The following is a 21,123-nucleotide window of genomic DNA, read 5'->3' as shown; positions in this document are numbered from 1 at the left end:
CTTAAAAAGTCAAACTGTTGACACCACAGATTTCGAATACTGTGCTGCATACGAATGATACTTTCAAATTTGTCTCACGGGTACTGTGAATGGCAATATAATTCCTCTCTAACAGCTGGATTTCTATTTCAAACCGAACAATTGTTGCTTTCCCCCCCCCGGCATACAACCCTATCTACTACCTAGAACCAACCTTCTGTCTTAACATCTCTCTCCACTGAAGTCATATTCATGATCTTCTGGACAGTATATTGAGTTCAATTTAGAAAGACTGCAATTTTCACGTCTGGTTTTGGTAACTGAAAACCATATTTCATGTGGCAAACAATGGCTACAAATCGTAACTCACAGTGACAACCTGGTACATTGTCTCACACCATCATATAAGATAATGCAAATCACCACGATATTTGTACTCGATTCTTAAGAATAGCTCTAATCAAGTTTCAATGTAGAGTGCTAGAGGGGGGTCAGCTGTCAGAAAGAAATTCCATATACAATTATATTTGAGCAGCAACAGGCCTTCATTTATGGCTTCATTCATAATCACAAATTGGCTTTTTGAAACGTTTTGTGTGATTTGATTACTTGTAGTGAGCTACTTGGCTTTTGCTGGCTGGTATATGGACTGGAAACAGAAATAAACAAACTAAAATACAAGCACAGTTGGAGCAACAAAGAATTGAAAAAGGAGCTTTAACAACTTACCAAGATACCTTTGTCATTCTTTTTGGGCTCTTGTCCCAGTGATTTCAGCCTGAAAGCATTAAAATGAGTTCCTTATACATGTTTTGCAGGTGAGAGTTTTTTGAGCTTTAATTTGCTGTTTGATTCGCCCCAGGATTTTCAGGTGTTGCATGAAGGAGTAAAGAACAGAAAGTACCTCAGTTCTTGGTTGTGAGCCATTGGATGATGGCCATAGCATTATTAAACCATCTAAGCATGCTGGGTCTCAACCACAAAATTTAATTTTCCCTACTGCAGGGACTAATCAACTACCACAGGCTTTAAGACCTGAGGAGACTGTTTTTATCTTTTTTGTTTTCTTTCAAAGACTGAAGTGGAGTTAATTTTACAGTTTTGACTATCCTCAGGGTTACTAACAGTGACAGAAATTTAGCTTGATGAGAAACAGATAAGAGATGGAATTTATGCTTATGCTAGGTCATAAATAAAGATAAAAGGAGCTAGGTAATTAACAGCACCTCTGTAAGTAGGGTTGGAAGACCCCACTTCCTCTTGAATGAAGCAAAAAAAGACCAAAGGAAAGCAAGGCATGCTGAATGGCGTCAGCAGTTACCTCCTTCATTGGCTGAAAGTGGGGTAAGTTGGTTTCTACTTCAATAACCCCGTGCTCAGAAAAAGCCACCTCCAGTGAAAAAGCTAAATTACAGCCCTGTGGATTACTGAACCCCAGAGTATGCATACAGCATTATTTTAAAAGTGAGTTTTCTATTCAAAAGATCTTCATACTATGGAATTCACTGAATAACTTCCCATCTGCTTTTTTAAATGGCTGCTGACATTTTCCTTTGCAGAAACTCCATTTGTATGGTCTCCACCCTAGCAGTTCAACTCAGAAATTGAACCATCTAGGTTTCACTTACTGAGCAGCATAGATTTTTATACTAAATGAGGGGGGAGGGGAGAGAGAAATACTGCAGCTCAGCACCACCACAATATTAATCTACATTGTTTTTAATCATGGGAGCTGTTTCTTGGAGTTCTCCCAAGACAGATGAATGGGGAAAAAAGAATCCACAATGAAATAATGATAACTTAAAATGTACCAGTCCTGGTGATAAAGGCTGTACTACACACACACGCTAAATTTATTTTAAAAAAAAAGTGCTTTCAAACAGCAGTTCACATGATTAAGAAAGGATTCTTTCAAAATGACAGTTGCTCAGGCTTTATAGGAAACATTAGCTTTAAAAGAAATTTGGAAATAGAAGTTCCTACCAAAGAAAACAATTATAAATATTCTTAATTTGTCTGGAAATAATTTGTCAGACAAAATTGGACCGAGATACGTTTATACAAATGCTTCAGATACACTGATGTTGTAATGCCTGTTAGGAGCCCAGCATATTTTTTCACAGAGTGTTCCAATAACATGTTAAAGAAAAGGATATGACTTTCACTTTTATCTTCTGCCTCCCCACCACCCCCTTTCCTCTCGCCATCCCTCTTCCTTTTCTTGGGAGCATAAAATAACTGGAAGACTTAGTAACTACTACTCAGTGTATTTTATTATTTCAGGAATTCATTCCAAGCTGGGCTGCAATTACATTTAAAACTGGAGAATAATGGGCTATTGACATGTATATGGTTTTAGAAATATAAGGCTTCATTTTCTCAGCTGGAATTTCCCCACAATGTGCATTTGCATTACATTAGGGATGCTCTTTTTAAAAAGAGCATCGCATGCATTCAGACGTTTTGACATTATCTGGGTCAGAGGCAACATTTAAAAGCAATAGCCCTACATCTACTGTGAATCTCTTAGAGGCAAGCACAATGCATTAGTGAAAATGAGAGAAACACTGAGAGGTTCTCCATATTAAGCCATAGTTTATGACAAACCTGCCTGCACCAGACATTAATCTACAGGAGATAGATTGTCATGGTCATGGTCCTCTGCTCCACTCCAACTGCATATACATTACCTAAATTGAAATCTGCACTTCTTCACGCCATGTGCAGTTTGATGTGACTGTACTAGAAATGGTAGGGTGCATAAACTAGCAGTTTTCATGGTGCATATAATCTTCTCCATTTTCCATGTATTTACCTACACATATAGCAGCTGCAGGCTTTTCCTTCTAGCTTGACAATGAAGGCATTATTCTCGGTTGCTTAGCTGAAGTCTAACTAGCCTGTCAGGCTGAAAATTGCATGGCACTGGCCAGGTATGTAAGCAGCTCAACATCTTTCCTATTCCCAGAAGTGCCTAAGACATAATGAAAAAGGAATGCCAAAGTTCTTCACCTGTTATAATCACTTTATAAAGCCCTTTACAATAAATTCTTTGTCATCTTCCAAGAAGAAGTCAGTTGTGAATGGCAGTGGTTATGAGTGTGTGCTTTGTATGAATAGAAAGACCTGTATAACTGGTGTGCTATTGCAATAAAACCCCCACTGAGATTGCACAAGATATCTAGAATTCTCTAATCCACCACTTCCTACATTTCCAGATATCATTTACCCTGCACTTACGCTTCCTTTTCTGAATGGACATGAGTTCCTCAATTGTACTAATCCATCTGTAATTATTGTGATAGGAAAGTATTTAACACCCCATCTTCAGCTTCCCCTTTTATGTTTCACTTCTCCCCCTTCCCTCCTCCAAGTTCTCTGCCCTCCACACACCATATCTACCTTTCCCTCCTCCCTTATCTGTTTCTGCTCCACATACACACAGCTCTCTCCTTTTCACAAGCCCAATTAATTCGTCTCCCCTTGACTCTGGAGACAGCTTTCCCAACACTGACCACCCCTCACCCAGAACACATCTTTACCCACCCCATACTGGCTCCATACCTAGCAGCCTCATTCACATCTCTGGTCCTCCCTCCCTTCTTTTTCCTGAGTCCTCTTCTGTATCCAGCTCCAAACAACTCACCACAGTCACCAATCTCTGTCTCCCATTCTCTCTCCCTCACCCTCACAGACACCTGACTTTCCTCTCCCCATTGATAAAAGTGGAAGTACCCAGCTCTTGCTTTCCTATTCCTGACACTTCCACTACTGTCCCCCTCCCGCTACTCCTCCTCTTTCTTCTCTGAAGGCCTGTTGACACCAGATAAACAAGATGAAGGTGCTAAGCTAGTAACCTCCCAAGAGCTCTGCAAGTGACCTCAAAGAAGCCTTTGATTCATCACCAGCCCAGCAGCTAGAGATGCTAAGCAGGGATTGAAGCAAGGAGGGAGTAAGAGAGTGTAAGCCCTTCCCTGCTGAAAGCATAAGAAAAGGTCTGTCCCCTCCCTCTTCTGGCCTTGGGATCGCCTCAGCCCCCCTCTCTTCCTTCCTCTTCACTGCTTGGTGAAATGCAGAGAGGATCTGAAATGGGAGCAGCAGGAGGAGTTTGTGCCTGGATGAGGAGTTTATGGAGCTTCAAAACTTCCCACCAGTAGGTGGAGTAGCACCCACATCTAACTGAAGACTAAGAATTTTTCAAGATGGGAGTCCCCTACATGCCTTGTTTTCCTAGGGGGAGATCCGTTCCTCCTTTTGTTGCTGCCTCTAGCTCTTCCTCCCTGGTACCACCAAGGAAGACCTTACCATTGGCTTCCTCTCCCTTAAGCACAATCCAAGTGAAAGAGAGTGACTCTGACAGCCCCCCACCCCCAGTTGCACCCCCCCCACACTCTGGGCAGCCAAGAGCACAGAGCAAAGGGGATGGGAGCCCATAGGATGTTCCCCTAAGCCACAATCTGTATGTGTGTCCAAGCATATAGGTACAGACACACTCATCTGGCTATGAGCCTGCTTGTGGACACGGACTCCCCTTGGTTACATTTATTCCCTTATACCCATTCTATTCTCTGTACTATGTCCCATCAAACAAGATGATGCAATTTCACCTTGTGGCACATGACATCAATACCCATGACAATATACACCACAGTATTGCTGAGCTTCCTCCTCCCCATTTTTATTTTCTTCGGTCACTGATCCAAAGCATTACCTGACAGGCCTGGGTGAAGAAAAGTGACCCTGGCAGCAATGGTACTCACACCACAGCCTTTGTGAAAGGAGAAAATCCTGTTGAGCAGAGTCCTAAAGCTTTTAAACAGTGGTCCACAGTTTTAGGATTTGATCATCCAAGTTTTAAATATTAAATTTAAATATTAATTTCCACTAAAACCTATTTGTAGAGGAAAAATGGGGGAGAGCTGTGAGGATCTTTGTCTTGTTTCTTTAAAAACTAGCAGGAAGCCAGGCAGCCAGCGGCAAGGAAAGGGTTAGGCAGAAGCTCTACAGTGAAGGAGAGAAAAAGCAGCCTCAGGGATGACACTGCTTCCCTTTCTTAGATAAAATTCCTTGTTTTATGTTAGAAAAAAGTGACTCCCAGGATTATTTACCTGTGTCACATGACAATAATGTCTTCATTTTTTTTTTTAATTTAACAGCAAAGCAAGAGGGGAAAAGTGGTCAGAGAAGTATATCTTATGAAACACAATGAATCAAAATGCTCCGATGGAGCTGTTAATGTCTGTCACTTAAAACATGCATTAGAAATTTCAACAAATGTGTCTAATCTGACAAATAATAGTGACTCATTCAGCATGGCACCTGGGCATCATGTAACTATGCATTTAGACAATTTAAGAGCACTAGACTTAAATCAACCAAAGAGATAATTTTACATAGTGGAAAATGAGTACTTTGGCACAGACAGCATACTATATATGCCTAGAAAACTCCTGACCAAAGGGAGTTATTGAAAGCTAAATGATGGTATTTACCCACAGTCCTGAGATCCACTTCCTGGACTCAACAGTGCAAATAAGCCATGGTCACATAAACACCACCCTATACCTACTGACCACTATACTTACCTTCATGCCTCCAGTTTTCATCCAGACCACATCACACGATCCATTGTCTACAGCCAAGCCTTAAGACACAACTGCATTTGCTACAATCCCTCAAACAGAGACAAATACCTACCTCTAGCAAGCATTCTTAAAACTACAATACCTACCTGGGGAAATGAAGAAACAGATTGACAGAACCAGAAGGGTACCCAGAAGTCACCTACTAAAGGACAAGCCCAACAAAGAAAGTAACAGAACGCCACTAGCCATCACCTATAGCCCCCAACTAAAACCTCTCCAGCACATCATCAAGGATCTACAACCTATCCTAAAGGACAATCCCTCATTTTCACAGACTTTGGGAGACAAGCCAGTCCTCGCTTACAGACAGACTCCCAACCGGAAGCAAATATTCATCAGCAACTACAAACCACACAACAGAAACACTAACCCAGGAATCCCTGCAACAAACCCCGTTGCCAACTCTGTCTGCATATCTATTCATAGGACCTAACCAGATCAGCCACGCCATCAGGGGCTTGTTCACCTGCACATCTACCAATGTGATATGTGCCAGCAATGCCCCTCTGCCATGTACATTGGCCAAACTGAATAGCCTCTACGCAAAAGAATAAATGGACACAAATCAGATATCAAGAATTGTAACATTCAAAAACCAGTAGGAGAGCACTTCAACCTCCCTGGACACTCAATAACAGACTTAAAAGTGGCCATTCTTCAAAAACAACAACAACAACAACTTCAAAAACTGACTCCAACGAGAAACTGCAGAACTGGAATTAATTTGCAAACTTGACACCATCAAATTAGGCCTGAATAAAGACTGGGAATGGCTGGGTCACTACAAAAAAATAATTTTCCCTCTGTTGATATTCACCCCTTCTTGCCTACTCTTGGGAATGGGCCACTTCCACCCTGACTGAATTGGCCTCGTTAGCACTGACCCCCCACTTGGTAAGGCAACTCCCATCTTTTCATGTGCTGTATTTTTATACCTGCCTACTGTATTTTCCACTCCATGCATCTGATGACGTGGGTTATAGCCCACAAAAGTTTATGCCCAAATAAATTTGTTAGTGTCCAAGGTGCCACAAGGACTCCTCGTTTTTGGTCTTGAATATGAGGCAGTGGGGTGCTCCAGCAGCATTTGCACTTCATGGAACAGGATGTAGTGCTCCTCTCCATTGCCTGTCTAGCTCCTAGGCATATGTGGGGCATGGAGCCCTCTCATTCCCATACCCCATGGATTTCATAGACAGTCTCTTCACACCCTTAAGCACAAGGGCTGCTAAGGATCTTCACAAGAGTAGGATCAATAATTCTTGCATCTTTCCATTCCCCCTCCTCCAACATATACACAAGTTCCAGCAACAATCTTGCTTTAAGTATTTCAACTGGTTTAGTTTGGATTCCCCCTCCCCACTCCCCAAAATCCCAAAGCCATTAGGGTCCACAGATGAATCTTTGAGCATTTGGAATTATGTAAAGACAAAAATACTTAAATGCCTAAATGCCCTCTCTGTCTGCTGTTGGGTAATTTAAAATGCCTTGTAAAATGGTTTAGGACAGAGTAAATCATGGACACTGAAGATCCAGTAAGTGTACTGTAGTCTGAGATGTTCTGGCTATAATTAAATGTTACCTAATACTATGACTCAAAGCTGCTTATGTTAGAATTTCAAAATAGCAACTGCTGTTACTTCAAATGCAAATATTGTTAGGGTGTGATGTTTAGAGAAAACTGGAGGATTTGACTCATGTGCTATCCAACTTCTTAGTATTATAAGTGATGGTGTTGCTGGGACTGGTTCTTGGTTTGGATTTTTTATTTATTTATTGTATTTCTAAATTTGTCACCTATAGTGTTCAGATATAATCCTAAAAAGAAAATAATGAAATGCAAAATGACTCAAAGTGTCTGTTCCTGGTCCTATTAAAATCAACAATAAAAAACTAATAACCATACCTTTTAGTTGAACTTTAGCCCGATCATTATTTATATTTAGCATAATTAATCTGAAAATGTTTGTAAAACACATAAAGCATAGTACAAGTGTATAAATTATAAATTTAAGTGCTCATAAAACTGCTGACATCCCCTTAAGAGCATTGTTGCTTAGGCAACACCTTTTACTATATGTCCAAGGTATCACCCAGACATTTTAAGAAACTACTGGTTTAGAAACACATTGTTTGGGGACTTTGTCTTCCAAACATAGACTATATCATGCTTTGCAATGTAAAGAACCATCAGTTCTGTGTAGGGGAGGGGGAGTGAGATTTTGCTGAGTCATTTCATCACCATAGCGGAGCTGGCCTTCGGATAGAGTGAAAGCCTGTGGGACTTTGGGCATCTATGTAGAGCAGATGCCTGTGTGCTTTTTATTTAATGCACTAAATCCCTCAAGAGTAGCATGGCTGCCATGGAGGAAAGTGACATGAGCCCATGAATGAGTTGCTGAGATAGTTTTTAAAAACTGATTTTAGTCAATTAAAGATTTATATGTACGTACGCAAAGTACTCATAGACTCATAGACTTTAAGGTCAGAAGGGACCATTATGATCATCTGGTCTGACCCCCTGCATGTTGCAGGCCACAAAGCCGTCCCTACCCTTTCCCTTGACTCTGCTGTTGAAGTCCCCAAATCCTGGCAGTACAGTAGAAGGCTCCTCCATCAGCTTACTTTTACTTTCATTTAAAAAAAGATAGCAACCAAAATAAAAAAACAAAACAAAACAAAAAACCAACCAGAGAGGTCATAATAAATATTATTCCACAATAATAGTGGATTGTATTCAGAGTGGTTTTTCCTCTACTAAAGGCAGCAAGATTAGCATGTCTCCTCCTTTGTCTAGACTGTCCATTGTGCTGTAGACTTTCTTCTCTTTCTGCAGACTCTTTGGGTCCGATCGTAGCCCATCAAAGTCAAGAGTCCCACTGACCTCAAAGGGCTTTGATTCACATGTTTTGAAATGAGACAGGTTGTGCTTTCCTGAGTCTAGGAATACTGGGGCTGCTTTGGTCCCCAACCCTACAGGGCTCCTGAGAACAGGGAATTGCCAGAATGAAGACTGTTCTGACCACATCTACCCCCACTTTTTCCTCCAGAATGCCTGACTTGGAACTCTATCAACACCAAAGGCTTCTGCACCAAAGGCTCTGCATTGTGGCAGCACAGAGAGGCAGTGGGACAACTATGGATCAGTCTTTTTGTTTCTATGCAATATGCCTACCAGCCTCAATGGGACTCCTGCAGTGGTCCTCACATGGTTACCTAGGCCATGCTTTCCTGATACACAGGGGCAGCTCTATGTGTTTTGCCGCCCCAAGCACGGCAGTTGGCTTTCGGTGGCGCGCCTGCGGGTGGTCTACTGGTCACGCCGATTCAGCGGCATGCCTACGGGAGGTCCGCCGGTCCCGCGGCTTCGGCGTACCTGCCGCCGAATCCGCAGGACTGGTGGACCTCCCACAGACATGCTGCCGAAGGCAGCCTGACTCCCGCCCTCGCAGGGACCGGCAGGCTGCCCCCCACGGCTTGCCGCCCCAGGCACGCACTTGCTGCACTGGTGCCTGGAGCCGCCCCTGCTGATACATGTAAAAAGATTAATATCAACCAAACTATTATTTTTATTAAATGGGAGGTAGCACCCACAATGTGTTGGGTGCTGTATAGACATATAGTAAGACATACTCCCTGCCTGAAAGAGCTCACTATCTAAATAGACAAGGCAAACAAATGAAAAGCAAAATGTCTGAGATCACAGTAGGATCACATCTGATTTTTTCCCTCCTTTTCTTCCCCCATATCATCCCTTTCCTTCTTCCCCCCTCTTAGTGCCTCAACTAGTCTGCTTGGCCACTGTTGCCTGAAATGGACCTTCCTTCTAACTACCTTGACTACCTCAGCATCAGTTCATGCTTGGTATGGAAGCCTCAAAGAAACAGCGAGTCAGATGGTGCCCATGTAAAGAAAGAGAGTCTGAAGGCAGGCGGGGCCCATTTGACTTCCTCTGCCCCTACAGACACTAGCAGCTCTTCTGCTGACTCACTCCCCCATATGAAGGGCTTTGGTGAACCTTCCTTGCTCAGTCATCCTAGGGACAGAACTCCACCTGCCCCCTGCATTTCACAATTTTTTTTTTAAAGTGCACAACCAAAAATGTTCTGAACTCCTCTGTTTTCTACCAAGCCAAAAGTCACTTTCGTAAGTGAATAACCTTGTCAAAAGCATGTTTAAGTTTTGTGGAGGAAAAAAAGCTGTTTTCCATGTAGGACAAATAGGTGGGAATTCAGCATTTGTTTCAGGGTGCAATTTTACTGTGTTTCAGAACACAAAACATTGTATTTGCTGGTGGAAATTGTGGGATTTCATCTTTAACTAAATTTGCAAAATCTTGTGCAAACTGTGAATCCAGTCCCTTCCTGAGTAAAAATCATGGATAGATAGTGAACGAGAAAGACCCGAGGGACATGGTAGTTGATAATCAATGAAATCCTGGAGGCCACAAGCAGCACATAGTAATACATCATACCCTTTGCAGTTCTGCTGCGTAAGGAACTGGAATGCAGAAGAACCTCTAATGGCAAATGCGTAGCCCTTTTTATTCTGAAAAGCTGCTGCCAATTCCATGGGAGCACAGTGTGCAGGGATGTCACGGGGTGCACCACTCACCGCTGGTCTGGCATCTCCTGATTGCTCTGGGGATTAGCTCCTGCAGTAAACACCCCTTTCCACAGTTTGCACACCATTACTCTGTGTCTCCTTCTGGACTGCAGCACCTCTCTCTCTCTCTCTCTCTCTCTCCAGGGCCCTCAACCTCTCCTTCATAACTTGGGTCTCCGGCTAGGTCACTCAGCATTCCCTCTTCCAGGGTACAGTCCATCAGCAGCCCCAGGGAATCTTCCCATTCACTGCTTCAGTTCTATGCCACACCCTCGGTGGCTGTCAGAGGAACCTGAACCTGCCCTCTTCTCCAGGTGCTAGTCCAGGGATCTTCAGTTCAGGGCTTCTCTCTGCCCTCACTGCTCCTGGACTCTGCTTCCCCTCCTCTTTCTGGATGTACCAGCTCCAAGAACAGCTCCAGGTGCAGCCTGTGGAGTTAATTGGTCTACCCAGACACTTTAACCCCAGTCAGTCCTGTGTGGGGTGGATACCCCATCACAGGCGCTCAGGAAGAAACATTATGACTGATGGGGGTGAAATAGGGATCTGGAAATTCAAATCCAAAGATTTGTACATGCAGAGTAGCAGCTCTGAGCTAATTCTCCTACCTGTTTCTGGCCATGTTAACTGCAAAGCAGCTTCCCAACTGTAGATTGGGGACTCTAAATTCCACTGATGAAATAGAGTGAAAATCTGGGCCTCACTGAAGCCAATTGGACTTTTACCATTGACTTAAATGGGGCCAGAATTTGACCCCTATGGTAAGGAATAGGACTTATCTGTCTCTAACATCTAGGATTCTGTTCTTTCCCATCTGTGGTTTTGGAGCAACTCTTCCGTCAGCCGCAAATGGCTTTTTGTTCCCCAGCTGCACTACAACTTCTGGCTGCTGTCCTTTAACTCTGCGCCTCCCACTATACCTTTCTTATTGCTCTATTGTGGAAACATCTTTTTATTGACACTCCTCCTGGACTCATCCATCACCTGCTTCTCATTCACTCAGCTAGAGCAAATGTTCCCCTGGTGGGATGCTGTCTTAATTAATAACTTTAACTAAGAGTTCTTTGTCATGAGTCCTACTTCTGTTGGGAAGGTGGAATGGAGTCCAAGCCTTCCTCCAGTCCACCCCTTTGGTCTAGATTTGGCTCCTGTAGATCTAACTTCATTACTTAATTTAACTTTTAACAATAATTTCAATTTGGATGAAGTTCATATTTTCCATGAAGAATTAGCTAACCTCAAAAGCCATAGCTGCAGTCCCATCAAGTCTTGAGAACTGGCACACAGTTTTAGATGCCGTAACAAAGAAGGTGACGCATTTAACAATCACAATCTTAAAAAAAAAAATTAATCCATCTTTTTTCAAGGAGAGTAACTTCAACTTTGAGTATCTTATTCATGGGTGACAAGTCCTCAGGAAGGAAATAATTCTTCACTGGGGTAACCAGGAGTGATCCATCAAAGGAGGATGACACTTAACAGCAAACTATTGTTCAGTGAGAGAGTAACTACTAATTCAGAGGGCTCCTTCCCTTCTTCCAGTCACTGTGTTTTTCAAGTGAGCAATTTGGCAATCCTGGAACTTCAGCCTTTATTTCTAGGCATAAATCACTGGGCTGTCCCTTGGGTTGACAGTTTTTGTATAAAATCCGAGTTTTTCAAGTTTAAGTGTTCCAGTGTATGAAATTTAAGAAATTGCAGAACACATAAATCTAAACTTTTTATATCCAAGCCAATTACTTGCTTTTAACATAATGCAGTCAGGATACAAAGGTGCCAAGAGTGACTGGGTGCAGGGGAGAGTAACAGAGCTATATTCAAAATAAATAGCATTTTTTAAAGCTAATTAATTGCTGAAAGATAGCAATGTAGAAGGATTGTATAGATGTGCATGGTCAACTTCACAGGGTCTATTGGAAATCTGATTGAAGAGAAGGAAACATTCAAATATAAGATCCAGCTGTAGACAGGGATGGAGCTGAAGTATCTATTTACCAATGGTTTCAGCTACAATGCTTGTAAGAGCCACACCCTGCCTTCTTCCTGTGAAATTCCCCCCTGTGCAGAAGGCCAACTCTGAGTGCCATTTAAGCCTTAAAAATAGTTCTTAAGTGAATTTAAGTGGTGCATGGGCCTTGTATCCGCTCTCTGCGCAAGGATGAATTTCACCCTGTATGCTAATGGGCCTCCCATTCACATTGGTAGGAATTGTGTGCAGCTACACAGGGCAGAAGATATCCTAAAAAGTTAACCTAACCAGGACCAAGAGAAGTGCAGGACAGAAGAAAGCCCTAAGCAATACTATAGGTCCGTGAATGTTGGTAGCGTATTTTGTGGGCAAGTAGATATTTTGATAACCATAGCTCTTTCCTCTTTTTCCATTTGATCTCTCTGCTGCTGCAGTCCTGACTACGAAGAGTCATGTTTTTATTAATCAGTTAGCCTGTAATTACAAGTGGTTATTGTTCTTCTTTGTATTCTGTTTATTGGTTTTCTTCAGGTAGCCTTCTGAATTCTGCTGATGCAGCATTTGGGGAAGAAGGGACAATTCAGTTGTCACTAATGGAGAATGATGATCTGTGAAATAGAGAAGTTTGAATCAGACAGTGCCTATATAGTGTTGTTCAGACAAAACCTTCAGATATATTTCCATTGCTGTGATGATCCCCCATAATAGCCCTTTCAGGATTCCTGGGTCCTACATATGCCTGTCACAATATGTGGTGTGCCTCACCCAGTGCATTAAATGCCCCAGCAACAACTAAGTGGATGAAGCCAGACAATCACTATGCTCCTGCATAAAGTCTCATACAGAAAGGATAAAAGACAAAAAAAAAAAAAAAAACACACATCACCACCTGTGGGCGAACACTTTTCAAAAAGCGAATCACTCTGTCTTTTCTCATTCTCAAAGGAAACCTGTACAACATTCTCAAAAGCTGAGCCTGGGAACTTAAATTCATAACTCTGCTAGACACTAAAAACCATGAGCTTTCGTGAGTAAAAACCTCACTTCTTCGGATGCATAGAGTGAAAGCTACAGATGCAGGCATTATATACAGACACATGGAGAGCAGGGAGTTACTTCACAAGTGGCGAACCAGTGTTGACAAGGCCAATTCAATCAGGGTGGATGTAGTCCACTCCCAATAATAGATGAGGAGGTGTCAATTCCAGGAGAGGAAAAGCTGCTTCTGTAGTGAGCCAGCCACTCCCAATCCCTATTCAAGCCCAGATTAATGGTGTTGAATTTGCAAATGAATTTTAGTTCTGCTGTTTCTCTTTGAAGTCTGTTTCTGAAGTTTTTTTGTTCAATGACAGTGACTTTTAAATCTGTGATAGAATGACCAGGGAGATTGAAGTGTTCACTTACTGGCTTGTGTATGTTACCATTCCTGATGTCCGATTTGTGTCCATTTATTCTTTTGCGGAGGGACTGTCCGGTTTGGCCAATGTACATGGCAGAGGGGCATTGCTGGCACATGATGGCATATATGACATTAGTGGATGTGCAGGTGAATGAGCCCCTGATGGTGTGGCTGATGTGGTTGGGTCCTCTGATGCTGTTGCCAGAGTAGATATGGGGACAGAGTAGGCAACGAGGTTTGCTACAGGGATAGGTTCCTGGGTTGGTGTTTCTGTGGTGTGGTGTGTAGTTGCTGGTGAGTATTTGCTTCAGGTTGGGGGGTTGTCTGTAAGCAAGGACTGTGAGAGTGAGGGATCATTTTCCAGGATAGGTTGTAGGTCGTGGATAATGCGCTGGAGAGGTTTTAGCTGGGGGCTGTATGTGATGGCCAGTGGTGTTCTGTTATTGTCCTTGTTGGGCCTGTCCTGTAGTAGGTGATTTCTGGGTACCCGTCTTGCTCTGTCAATCTGTTTCCTCACTTCCCCAGGTGGGTATTGTAGTTTTACGAATGCTTGATAAAGATCTTGTAGGTGTTTGTCTCTGTCTGAGGGGTTGGAGCAAATTCGGTTGTATCTTAGGGCTTGGCTGTAGACAATGGATCGTATGATGTGTCTTGGATGGAAGCTGGAGGCATGTAGGTACGTATAGCGGTCAGTAGGTTTCCGGTATAGGGTGGTGTTTATGTGACCATCACTTATTTGTACTGTAGTGTCCAGGAAGTGGATCTCTTGTGTAGACTGGTCCAGGCTGAGGTTGATGGTTGGGTGGAAATTGTTGAAGTCCAGGTGGAATTCTTCAAGGGCCTCCTTTCCGTGGGTCCATATGATGAAGATGTCATCAATGTAGCGCAAGTAGAGGAGGGGCACTAGGGGACGAGAGCTGAGGAAGCGTTGTTCTAAGTCAGCCATAAAAATGTTGGCATACTGTGGGGCCATGCGGGTACCCATAGCAGTGCCACTGACTTGAAGGTATAAGTTGTCCCCAAATCTGAAGTGGTTGTGGGTGAGGACAAAGTCACAAAGCTCAGCCACCAGGCTTGCTGTGGCCTCATCAGGGATACTGTTCCTGACAGCTTGTAGTCCATCCTCATGTGGAATATTGGTATAAAGTGCTTCTACATCCATGGTGGCCAGGATGGTGTTTTCAGGAAGAACGTCAATGCACTGTAGTTTCCTCAGGAAGTCGGTGGTGTCTCGAAGATAGCTGGGAGTGCTGGTAGCATAGGGTCTGAGGAGAGTGTCCAAATAGCCAGATAATCCTGCTGTCAGAGTACCAATGCCTGAGATGATGGGGCGTCCAGGGTTTCCGGGTTTATGGATCTTGGGTAGCAAACTCTTTGTTGTTTTTGTAGATACAGACTAACACGGCTACCCCCTGATACTTAAAAACCATGGACACTCAGACATTAGCTTTATGTCTCCCTACAACAATTTGTATCGTACCCCACTGTGACGGGTTCAGTCACAGAGACCCCCTTGGGACTGCCACCTGAAGTGCTGAGACGATCTCTGAGCCAGTTTTCCCTGCCAGCTTGGGACTTCAGTACCCTGTCTTGTTGAGCCAGACACATTAGCCTGCTGCAAACACAAACCCAGGTCTGAACCACGTCCCCCAAAAGCTACAGATTTAACAGAAAACATCTTAGAATGTGCTCCTGTACCCAGTTCCCAATGGGGTCCAAACCCCAAATAAATCCATTTTATTCTGTATAAAGCTTATACAGGGTAAACTCATAAATTGTCTGCCCTCTATAACACACAGAGAGAGAGAGAGAGAGAGAGAGATGCGCAGCTGTTTGCTCCCCCAGGAATTACTTACTTACTCAGGGTCAATTAATAAGCAAAAAAATGATTTTATTAAGTATTAAAGGTAGGATTTAAGTGGTTCCAAGTAATAACAGAACAAAGTAAATTAGCAAGCAAAATAAAACAAAATCACGCAAGTCTAAACCTAATACAGTAGGAATCTAAATGCAGGTAAATCTCACCCTCAGATGTCCCAGTAAGCGTCTTTCACAAGTTAGACGCCTTTCTAGTCTGGGCCCAATCCTTTCCCCTGGTACAGTCCTTGTTCCAGCTCAGGTGGTAGCTAGGGGATTTCTCATGACTGCAGCCCCCTTTGTTCTGTTCCACCCCCTTACCTTTGCCACAAGGCAGGAATCTTTTGACTCTTTGGGTCCCCACTCCTCCTTCTAAATGGAAAAGCACCAGGTTTAAGATGGCTTTCAGTACCAGGTGACATGGTCACATGTCCCGTGAGACCCCAAGTCTCCATCTACCGTCAATTATCCTGGTTAATGGGAGGAATCAAGATTCCAAACCACCATTAATGGCCCACACTTTGCATAATTACAAGAGGGCCTCAGTGATATTTCATATTTCTAGTTTCAGATACAAGAATGATACATTCATACAAATAGGATGACCACACTCAGATTATAAACTTTGTAATGATACCTTACAAGAGACCTTTTGCATGAAGCATATTCCAGTTACATTATTAATTCACACTTATTAGCATATTTTCATAAAATCATATGGAGAGCAATGTCACACCCATTGCCTGCTAACCCTGAACTGCCCTCTTCATTTTAAGTGGTCTCCTATAGGCAGGGCCGGCTCTACCTTTTTTGCCACCCCAAGTGGCGAAGCAAAGGGAAAAAAAAAAAGTGGCCGCAGTGCCGCCGAAGAAGAAGAAATGGAAAAGCTGCCTCCGGACTGCCGCCGAAGAAAGGGGGGAGGGGAGTTGGAGTGCCACCCCAACAAGGAATGGAGTGTGGCCCCTTCAGATTTGCCACCCCAGGCACCTGCTTCCTTGGCTAGTGCCTAGAGCCGGCACTGCCTACAGGACACTTAAACCCCTTATGCCTAACAACCTCTCAACTTGTAATTAGTTTAGACATTCTAGTTTCCTTCCTCAAACCTGAAGAGCTCTGTGATGCTCAGAAGTTTGTACCTTCCATCAACAGAAGTCGGTCCAGTAAAAGATATTACCTCACCTACCTTGTCTCTCTCATAACCTGTGACCAACATGGCTACAACAACACTGTAAGAAACTGAAGCACCATTTCATTCCTGTATCCCATTTGTGAACAAATTCTTACCTCTTGTCTCTTGGGTCATTTCTTAGAGATATGCTTACTGTTCTTTCACCATCATTACATTTTCTATAACCAAAGTTTTATTGATCAGGTTGCTAGTTATGTGCACCTGTTTTCCATCCTATTCTGACCTTACTGCATGTGTTGTGTTTTTCCACTATAAAACCCTGGATCTGAGAAGTTAATAAATCAGACCATTTCCTTCACTTCAGGTTAGTTTTTAGCCTGCAAGTTCTGATCTTCAGAAGGTTAATTGTTTTGGAGTGGTTGTTTGGTTCCTTTTGAATAAAATTAGATTGAAATTAGTTTGGACAGTATTCTCTTAGCTGGGGACAGAGTGGGAAATCTTTTCTGGATAGATTACAGATGCAAAATGTTGTAGGCTCTTAACACAGAATGGGGTCAAAGTTCTTTTTATCTTTGAAGTTAAATGATTGAATTACTTCCTATGAAGTGTATCACCTACTGCTCATGCAACATAACTGTTTATAAACACATAATTACAATATCTACTCTGTTATAATATAAAGATGAACAACAGTCCAAATCCCCTTAATTTCACTGACAGTTGGTATACTGAAAATTATCTTAAAGGCTGCAATAAAATCTCCCATTAAACTGGGAAGCAAAGTACTTTTTCTTTGAATAATCCAACAATTTATGGCCCCATGATGATGAAAATGCCAGTGTGTGTAATTAGACTGCAGTACATTAAGACTAGTTTCTGAGGGCCTGATCCAACTGACATTTAAGTTAATGAGTGCCTCAACTGATTCCAATGAGTTTTAGATCAATCTCCAAATGATCAAAACCCCATATCAAAGCACCCCTAAACTTCAGGGACATTTAAAACAGGATCTTGACTTTTGAGTTGGCACCAGCTCTAGATAACTTAAAAGTATATTCTTGGTTCTCTCTTAGATGGCAGTGTGTATTCTAATTATGCAAAATCTTAGCAAAACAAAATAAACCTCAGAGCGGCACATAAGGAGTTAGTACTATGTCAGTGGAAGATACTGAAATATTTCCAATGACAATTTATCTTTGAAGGCCCTATAGATCTGTTTTGATACCACTAGATGTTTCTTTCCAAATGTATTTTATTTTTATACTGACAAGGCCCTGACAAGTCTTTCTAGCCCTAGGTGCCGTCCTGCCCCCTTTAACTGGCTCAATTGTGAGCACCTGCTCGGATGTAGGGGAGCTGGGTCTGAACTACTCACAGGGACCAGCTACCCTCGGACAGACATTTTATACAAATAACCTGAATCATACAACAACGATGCAATGTGGTGCTGCTTTGAAAAATAACTATGTAAAAACTGTACTTTCTTCCTCAGTAAATCTGATTCCTGTGCACTTTCAGGGCCACAGGCTCATGCAAGTGACCAGAAAAGGTAAGAAAAAAAAAGTTTCTATCTTCTATTAGCCCTGCAGAGCCAGCACAGCTCAGAACAGGAGATAGATTCTATCCCTTCATCAACAACAAAATTGCATACTAGATTCCAATCAATTACACAGCTCTGCAAACCTGTATTGAAAGCAAGAATCTGAAGACAATGGTGTTGCAGAGGAGTAATTTAGGGCATGATTCAGCCTGCTGAGCATTTATTACTAATAATGATGTGTGAAGAAAAGCGCCCAGCTTGGGTCTCAGATCCCAGGTTAAGTTTGTAGGAATGCGCAGTTAAAATAAAAACCCAGCATCTTTTTACATGAAAACTGAGTATACTTTGTAGGGAAATCACTGAGAGATAATACGACCACCATTTTTACAGAATCAATTTTCAGAGCAGAACCAATTTTAATAGAATTAACTGAGAAAAGGTAAGAAATCTATCCTTACCATTGTGCAAAATCACTAAGCAGATCTTGTTGTATATATGGTATGTAGGATCACACACAGGGCCAAATTCAGACCTACAGTAAGAAGGCAAAAACTGACTGGAATTCCACCTTCTTAGAGCAGTCTGGATTTGACCCATTTGTCTGAAGTTTTGAATCCATTGCAACAAGAAGGCACAATGGTGCAAATTCAGGATGAACTGACATTGTGGCAACCTTAATTCTGAATTCCTTTGCTTTTGTCAGCAAACCCAATGCAAGTAAGCAAGTGTGAGGGGGGGTTATTTTTGCCTCACTTTAGTTCTCATTCTCTTTTGAAGAACTTGTAAAAGATCATCACCTTCATTTTCTGAAATGAATCTGTACCCTCACTCTAAAATAATGCGATTGCTGCCATAATATCTAACATTTTACTCTTGCACATGGTTTATGTTTCTGAAAACAAATGATTTCTAGTCATTTATGATCTGTGACCAATTAAAAACCAATGCTATGCAAGTACATATAAAACCACTCTTGCACTTGTGCACACTACAGTAAAAAACCTCTCTCTCATTTTCTGTTCCCTAACGGCACCCCCTCTACAGAAGGAGCCTGATATGTGCACTGTTCGGAATTTGATTGTTTTACAAATGCAGAAGAATTTTTCCTAGCCCTATCAATTTCATATTGACCACAAACCTGTGGTCAATATCAAATTGCATATATTCCAGATTAAACCAGGTTATTTATCTCTATTTCTTTTCTGCTTTCATTTACCAGGTTTTGCTGCATTCCAAATCCCACATAAAAGTAGTCTATCTCCAATTAAGCCTTAGAGTAGCACAGCAATTTTTGATAAATTTTATTTAAAAGTAGAACCGGAACTATTACTTATTATTTGTATTACTATACCACCTATGGGCACCAATCAAGATTGAGCTAGGTACTATACCAATACACAATGAAAGATCATCTCTGCTTTTGCCAGGAAAGTGGCACCAATTTGGGCCTGGTCTCTATAGGTTTAAATTGCCAGCAGGACCTTTTTAGAAATACTTTTGTCAAACTGATAAAGCTGAAAGCATGTGATGGACCTGAGAAAAACTATGGTTAACCAAAAACAGGTCATAAATTTAATCCTTAATTTCGAAGTTTATTGTTGTCCACAAATGTATTTTTAATCTCTGTGGCCAAGTTTCCCTTTCTAGTACTGCCTGTGCTTGCTTGAGCTCATGATTGGTCTCATGCCTTATGAGCCATGAGTTTCATGTAATTCATCTGTGTAAATCCTTTGCAAAAATAACTAAAAAGTTTATTAACCTCACTCAGAGTGCAACTAGATTTTACACTACCCATAACAGAACTTTCATTATCTTGCACATTACATCTCTGTTTTATCCTGTGTTCACATGTTTTTTAACTAGAGCATGTTTCTTTCCTAGTTCTGGCAGGGCCATTACCATGACTCATGTTTGTTTATTTCAATTTTTAAAATGTACAGTTACCCTCATAAAACTTGATAGCAATTTAGGCCAACAGACTGATGTCTCCAGAACCAAACTTCTCTCACCATCCTTACCCACCTTCTCATCCATATAGGCAAAGCTTGGGAGAACAAATAGGTTTTGAAGTATAACTTGAATTTCAGGCTGAACTTCAACAAATTTGGCTTTGGTAGGACTTCTCACTAGCAATGTGCTGCCTCTACAGGTCCTTGTGATTAAGTCAGCCTGGTTCTTACCATGAGCTCTTCAGATTATTTTAGGAGCTGGGAAGATAAGGTGTCTGTGGTAGCGAGGAATGAACCAGTTTAAGGCATTAAAGGTTAAAAACCTTTGTTTCAGTCTTTTGTGTTTTAGGCATTTTCTGGCAAATTTTCAAAGTGGGAGGGCAAGGAACATTTTCCTGCACATACATATCCTCCACTTCAGCATGTGGCGTAAGTTTTTACCAGCGCAGCACTGGTACACTGATCATATAATCATGTTTCAGAGTGATAGCCGTGTTAGTCTGTATCAGCAAAAACAACGAGAAGTCTTTGTGGCACCTTATAGACTAACAAATTTATTTGGGTATAAGCTTTCATGGGCTAAAATCCACTTCATCAAATGCATGGAACGAAAAATAAGCAGTATATTACATATATATATATATATATATATAAAAAACATCACAGTAGACAAGGTGTGACGTCCAACTTGATTGCATTGGCCTTGTTAGCACTGACCCCCCCCCCCGACTTGGAAAGGCAACTTGCATCTTTTCATGTGCTGTAATATAGATACTGCTTACTGTATTTTTCACTCCATGCATCTGATGAAGTAGTTTTAGCCCACAAAAGCTTATGCCAAAATAAATTTGTTAGTCTCTAAGGTGCCACAAGGACTCCTCGTTATTTTTGCTGATCATATAATGGTGTTTTTATTTGCAGATGTTTGGAGAAGAACTGGAAACTATTATCTTATCCCTAAACTTTTGTGGTTTGGCTAAAATGGGACTGTATTTGTCTCTATATGACTAGCAACATCATCTTAAAGTAGTTACTGTATAACTGATCCCAG

At 41.9% G+C, this 21,123-nt stretch overlaps 1 long non-coding RNA gene across 1 annotated transcript in view; it reads left to right on the top strand.

The window, feature by feature from the left end:
• Positions 1–938: 938 nt before the first annotated feature.
• LOC101943767 (uncharacterized) overlaps positions 939–21,123 on the top strand; it is a 35,704-nt gene continuing 15,519 nt past the window's right edge. Inside the window, exons 1-2 of the long non-coding RNA XR_255841.4 lie at positions 939–1,323; positions 18,076–18,132. This is a non-coding gene — a long non-coding RNA (uncharacterized LOC101943767). The remainder of the gene's footprint in view (positions 1,324–18,075; positions 18,133–21,123) is intronic.

Source organism: Chrysemys picta, chromosome 6, assembly GCF_011386835.1.
Source record: "Chrysemys picta bellii isolate R12L10 chromosome 6, ASM1138683v2, whole genome shotgun sequence".
Classification (NCBI taxonomy): domain Eukaryota; kingdom Metazoa; phylum Chordata; order Testudines; family Emydidae; genus Chrysemys; species Chrysemys picta.
Note: the sequence above shows the minus strand (reverse complement) of the source record. Positions and strands in the feature narration are given on the sequence as shown.